Consider the following 7,599-nt stretch of genomic DNA (forward strand, 5'->3'; position numbering starts at 1 on the left):
ATAATGAAATAAAATACTATTTGGAAAAAACAAACGTGGTGAAACTAAGTATATCATTTTATTATGTATTTTTAAATATAAAATACGTATTATATGAAAATATGATTGTGCACTTTTTATTGAAACTGTAGAAAATTATGAAACAAATATTAATTAGAACACATTACAAACAAATAATTTTAACAGGATTATGAAACAAATGATTTTAATAGTATTATAATGAAATAAAATTAATTTCTAAAGTATTACAAAAAAATAATAAATTAATTAAAAACAAAACTTTCTTATCAGATTTGTTGAAATTTTGCTATCGAAAGTGACTATGTGGGGTACGTAGAGAACGAAAAATGGCGGTCAAACCGCCACTTTCCAAAGGCTGGTAGGAAAGGTGGCGGGGTTTCAATGGTAGGAGAAGTAGCGGTCGAAACCTTAGGGTTCAATGATCAAAAAGTCATTTTCGTCGAAACACAAATTTCACATTGAAAACTAGCTTTCCAACCGCCAATTTCATTAAAACACCATATTATTACTTTTTGATCATTTCAAAAAAAATATTGTTTTTTTTTAATAATTATTAAAAAAAATATATTATTTTTTAAAATAATTTCCCCCAGATTCTAAAAGCCTATTCCAAGATAAACAAAAATTGTAGGAAAAATGCATGTCATCGTTGACAAGTTAATAATGAGATCTGCTATTGCCACACCAATTATGTGTAATTTTAAATAAGAATTGGTGTGGCATTAGCAAAAGTTGGTGTGGCAATAGTAGCTCTCTTAATAAAACATGAAAATGAAAATTTTCTCTTTTTGGTGTCAGATAATTTTTTTAAGTAATCCAATGAATGTCTTGGTGGTCCTTTGGACATTTTTTTGTTTTTCATTATTAATTACCCTTATTTGATCCACCAAGTGAGATGCTATTGGCACCCCAAATTTTACTTATTGCACCCCAATTTCTTAATTTAAAGATTAAAACACATTGTTCAAACATTAGAAATGCTTGGCTCATGTTATTATCTCAACATTATGATACTCATCCAGTAATTGTTTACAATTAGGATTAGGCTCAAATAAAATCCAAAACCTAAAAATAAAAATCTAATATAATAATAATAAGATAACTTCTAATGGCACCCTAACTTTTACTTATTCTCATCCATTCATTTATTTATTTTTAATTGGGGTGTAATAAATAAAGGTTGGGGTGCCAATGGAAGCTCACTTAATAATTGACCTTAAAAAAGAAGATTCATTTTTAAAACTTTCGCCAACCTTGATGAAAGAAAGATTTGTTCACAAAAAATAATGTAGCTAGGTTCAAGGAACTCAATGGGCTATTTTTGGCCTTTAATCAATTTCAAGCTCTTTCTTTCACTAATACCATACGAAATGTTAGTGGTATAAATGGGGCTGGGCCTTCCCACGGCTTCGGGCGAGGTTTGAGCAAGACCTATTTTTCATAAATTTAAAAATAAATTGAAAAAAATTCTAAAAAATATAATTCAACAGCTTAGAGCCATCGAATTTCTCCCATCCTCCATTAATTTGACAATTTTGGTCCGTTGAAACATATATATTTGACAATGGAAAATTTGACGGCCTCAGGCCATCGAATAGGGGTTTTTTTTCATATTGTGTCTTTTAAATCAAAACACAAGCTTAGCTTACTATCTTTAAGGTGAGATCCACAGAGTGGACCCAAATAAAAAAAAAATGGGTTTAATATGATTTGATGTCCCTTGGCCTAAGTCAGATATGGATCCATCCCTATATCCACCTAGATTCGAATGATATATTACTTTGAAAATTAGATTTTTTTTATTTTTTTTACTATAATCTAACATGAAATCTTATGAAATAAAATAAATAGAATAGTATAAAAATTAGAAAATAAATATATATAATAAAAAAAAAAAAGGTTGAACAAACCAAAATTATCCAACCCAACTGACCCGAATCAAGTAATTCGGTTGGGTTGGATCTAGATTTAGTGAAAGCAAAATGGTTCCAATATAGTTTTAGCTAATAGGATCCAAGTCAAATTTGGACACAGATCCAGATCCGAATATAAAAAAATCTGAATCTTGACATGGATACATTCAGATCCGGCCCAAACTAGACCCATTTTATCCCAGAAGGCCCATGAAATACTCCTATTCAGTAAAGAAGAATAAGCTAAAAGATTCAGATCAAACTTTTGGACTACTAGCAGCGACACTCCAACTAAAAGAATCTGATCAATAAGATGATAAAATGGATTACATAATTGGACCATAAAATACTTTAACCACATCAACTCAAATGCAACTAAATCCATAATTTTATATTTTTAAAGTGGTTGTATCTTCTTAAATTGACACCAATTTTATCTCAATTGGCTCATGGTGTAACGTGACTGCGATATACCATTCGCAGATGGGGGCAAATCATCTCGGATTTTTGTGCATGAAGCTTTGTCGTCCTTTTTCAAGGTGGTATTTCAAATTTTGGCAGAAATATAGGGGTGTGAAATAAATTTAAAACACCACATGTCTTGTAACGAAGCGGGTTCCTTCAAAGTCGAACTCCTTTTTCGAAATAAACTGTGGTTTTCTTGTTGTTTCTTGGACATTTAATGGTGTCAAACTTCCATCTGGTACATCTCCCTCCATAGCATATATGATTAAATTGATGGTAGAGTTAAAAAGAAGAGAAATTTATCAAAACGGGGAATTTTTCAAATTTATTTATCAAAACGGGATACTATACATCTTATTTTTGAAAATGATAATTTACCGTCTTCAAAAATATTTTATTTTACCAAAACGGTAAAAATAGTAATTTCCATATTTATGCTAGTGAAAATATATTTTTTTAAATTTTATGTTAGAAGGATCCTTTTGAAACTGTATAAAACACATTCTAGCCTCATGTCAAAAGGATCATTTTGACAAAAAAGGTATTTTCAGTAGCAACAATATGGAAAGTCTTATTTTTATCATCTTGGTAAAATAAAATATTTTTGAAAATGATAAACTACTATTTTCAGAAATAAGATGTACAGTTCACAATTTTGGTAAATAATCAATATGTCGTGCATGTTTGATAAATTTGCCTAAAAAGAAAGACATAATATTTAGGAAAAATTACTTAAAGGATCCTGGCGGATGTTTTTTTTTTCCCTCTAAATAGTCTCTAAGTTGTGGGTAGTATCTCAATAGTCTATTTAGTAAAAAAAATTATTTCTCAATGTTCCCTGAACCACCTAGTGTTGAGCTCACTTCTACTCCAGTCAACATTTTTATTGTTGAGCTCACCTCTTTTTGTTATTGAACTCGACAATAATTAAACATGACCTAAAAGCGTCGAGTTCTTCAATAATTATAGTCGAACTCAAAATATTAATATTATTGAATTCAATGATATTTATGATATTATTGATGAACTCGGTGCTTTTTAAGTCATGTTTAACTATTGTCGAGTTCGACAATATTTTCATATAAAAAATCCGTCAAACTCGACAGTAAAAAAAAGTGATGAGCTCAATACTAAGTGGTTCAAGGACTATTAAGAAGAAAAAAAAATTTACTAAATGAACTATTAAGATACCACCCAAAATTTAGAGACTATTTAGAAAGAAACCCCTCCAACACAGTCCTTTAAGTAATTTTCTCTAATTTTTATGATTTCTCGTAATCCAATATGTTTCCAAAATATTTAGTAAAAGCATAAATATTTCATTTTCATTTGAAAAAGTATTTATGTAAAAAGATATAAATATATGGATTGTAATGTAATTTTACGTTTGACCCCAATAGAAAATTTTGATAACCAAAAGAGTATACTAGTAAATTCATAATTTCGCCCAGTACAATTTTATCCTTTTTAGTAAATGTCATTTACAAAAAAGGATAAAATATATGGCTCTGTAAATATTTTGGTAACCCATCCGTTTATATAATTCATTAAAATGTTTTATTTTCCTTTTTTGTGTAAATGATTCTATACTGGAAGAAGAACTAGAAAGCTTTACCACCCATGGTTCTGGGTTTGACATCTTGTCTTGTTCGTGAACACGAGTTTTATCGGACAAGTCATCTCATCTGGGACGATATAAACCATTTAACTCATTTGCACTTATTTACTAACATATACTTGTATCTCTATGTGAAAATTGGAAAATTCAACCGGCCAAAACCCATGAATATTATAGAAATTGAATTTCGATGACTTAGAACCGTCGAATTTCTCTCATCCTCGATTAATGAGACAGCTTTGGTCAATAAAACAAACCGACTATGAAAATTTTGAGTTTTTTGATTCATCGAATTTTATGAAATTAGACAGCCCAAGGCCGTCGAATATGGACCTTTTCACGTTGTGCATGTAAATAATTATAAACTTATTTTATAAAGTAAAGTAGATTAGGGCTGTTTAGTCACAAAATCATGTCTTATTTAGATAATAAATATTCAAATTATATATATATATATATATATATATATTATATATATATATAATTTAACATATAAAAAGAAACCCACCCATGGGTTGCCTATGTGATAAAGGCAAGCACGTGTAGTGTGGGTTAGGTGTGCGTCACGGGTTCGATTCTCCTCTTGGATTTTTCTTATGATGTAACTGGGAGACCATGGCGATGGGTTGCTGTGGTGGTCCTCCTCGAGATTAGACGTGGTACGCACAAGCTGGCCCAGACACTCGATTAGCGAAAATATATATATATATATATATATAGGGTCAGGTTCAAGGGCCGTCTGAGAAACCGTCTAAGAAAACTTTCGACGGTAAATAAAATTTTAAAATATGGGTTAGAAATTTTGGATTGAGCTGATTTTTTGTGAGGATGATCTCTATGATGGGAAGATCATCCAAAAAAAAAATCAGCTCAATCTGAAACTTCTAACCCCGTTAAAAGTGATTTAGAATGTGGACCGTCGATTTTTTACCATTTTTTATCACTAATTTGTAAATCACTTTTGATGGATTTACAAGTTTCTGATTGAGCTGATTTTTTGTGAGGATGATCTTCTCATCATAGTGACCATCCTTGCAAAAAATCAGCTCAATCCAAAACCTCTAACCCTTATTTTGAAAAACGAAAGTTTTCTTAGACGGTTTCTCAGACGGCCCTTGAACCTGACCCATATATATATATATATATATTATATATATATATATATAATATATATATATATATATATATATATATATAGAGAGGGTCCCTTTCAGCACCAAACATTTTGGCGAATATTTTAACCAACCATTTTTGTCCTACATGGGTTAGAAGTTTTGGAATTAGCTGATTTTTGGTGAGGATGATCTCTATGATGAGGAGATCATCCTCATAAAAAATCAGTCCATTCCAAAACTTCTAGCCCCATGTTTATAAGTTGAAAAATCGTGGATTATCCATTTTTTGTAAACCATTTTTTATGGGGTTAGAAGTTTTGGAATGGGCTGATTTTTGGTGATGATGATCTCCTCACCGTAAAGATCATCCTCACCAAAAATCAGCTCATTTCAAAACTTCTAACCCATGTTTTGAAAAATGTTTGGTGTTGAACATTTCCCATATATATATAATACCAGGATGACTTGTCCGAGTTTTATTAACTAGATCGAGATTTTCAAAATTTCGTCCAAGTCATCTTGATTGTCAAATGAGTCATCTCAATCTCAAACGAGATTTGAAACCTTGTTACTAGTTCATATACAACTTGACAGTGCCACAATGACATCTTGCAACCTCTGTCATCTTATGGCATGCCAAGCTGTATAAAAATATCATCCAAGTCATCTCAATTGTCAAATGAGTCATCTCAGTCTCAAACGACATTTGAAACCATGTTACTAGCTCATATACAACTTGACAGTGCCACAATGACACCTTGCAACCTCTGTCATCTTATGGCACGTCAAGCTGTATGTGAGGTAGTAATACAGCTGACGAATGTTCCCACGGTTCTCTATATTTGAAATTTGAGGGACTTTCGTAAAATCCAACACTAACTCTCTTCGAATTTTAAAGGGTCTCTCTTCTTGACATTAAATATTATTTGGATGGGTCATTATCTGGAGGCATTTAATTCAAATAAATTTGAAAAAATTTCATAAAAAATAGAAAGATTTAGGGGAATATACAATCAATCCATCAACTTCACCCTCCTCAAAAATCCTCTCTTGTTCATGAGATTTTAATGTTTAAGAAAATAAAATTTTGACAGGGAATGATAAAAATATTTATTATATTCTGCTTTTAAGTGATAAATTGTATATTAATTGGAAGATTCACATATTTTAAAGAGGAATCGTGCTAGAGTGACCTCAGCAGGGGACACCTTGGCGTGATGGTGCGCATGTCTGTAAGTGCATTTTACTCATATCTCGGAGAAAACGCCTCTATGGCCATGCCACGTCAAGATGTTCGCCACTGAGTTCACTCCAGCATCATTTGTAAGATCAAAGCTTGACCTTTTTCTTTTTCCTTTTTTCGCCATTTGTTTGGTTGGGCTGGATGGGGCCCCAATTAACGGCCTTGGTTGATGGTAGAGGTGGGGCTATCAATTGGTGGATACGTACTGGGCTAGGCTGAGCCCTAGTCCGACCCTAAAGAAATGACTTTGGGTCGGGCTCAAACAGAATTTAAGCGAAATTTTTTTTAACGTTAGAGTGCTTAATTCCTATGGGCAAATTGATATTGGAATTCCAGACATAGTAATTCCACAGAAGTACAGCAAATCTTCACAAAATGGATTGCAATTCATCATATCTCAAACCTATAACAGAATTTCAATTTTTTTTTTTTTTTTTTTGCTTAAAAAAACAAAATTGAAGGATTTAAATCCGATAAAGAGATGACTTCAATCCAACAGTTACAAATAAAATATCTATACCAAGAGTTGTAGATTGTTGAGAAGAGAAATACAGAATAGCTAAATATGAGATGTTTAGGAAATAAGTTGCTTCTCATATAATTGGGGTTATAAATAATTCTCACAATTACCCTTGTTTATAACCATTAGAAAAAAAAAGAAATACATGAAGGCTAAAGGTATAATTAAATAATATTAAATTTTGATATATAAAAACCCATTTATCTAATTAAACATGTTAAAGTCCCTAGGTTGTACCTTCGATCCATGATGGCATACCCTTACTTACCTTGTGTGCGTGTGTGAGCATTGCATGTGCCCAGGGAGGGACTCATATGCCTTGGTCTAGGCCGTGGCTCACCCGGTTCCACTAGTTGGACATAGGGGTGCAACTTGATTTGGTTTCAGGTCAAATTGGAACCGAACCAACATAGGTTGGTTCCACTAAATAAGAATTAGAACCGAATCAAATTCCATTTGAACCAAACCAACTCAAATCGAATAAAATTCGGTTTGGTTTGGTTCTACGGATTGCCAATATTCTATAAATTGTAAGTAATATTTTTTAATGAAAAAATAAACATAAAATTTTATGCAAAAAATCACAAATCTATCCATAAAAAGTCATTAGTTTATTCATAAAAGATCACTAATCTATTTCCTAACGCCTAAAATAATTCATAATAATTATTATATACATATATATTTATTTATTGCATAGGGGC

The sequence above is a fragment of the Akebia trifoliata genome, chromosome 6 (genome assembly GCF_017979445.1).
Source record: "Akebia trifoliata isolate Shusen 1 chromosome 6, ASM1797944v1, whole genome shotgun sequence".
In the NCBI taxonomy this organism is placed as follows: domain Eukaryota; kingdom Viridiplantae; phylum Streptophyta; class Magnoliopsida; order Ranunculales; family Lardizabalaceae; genus Akebia; species Akebia trifoliata.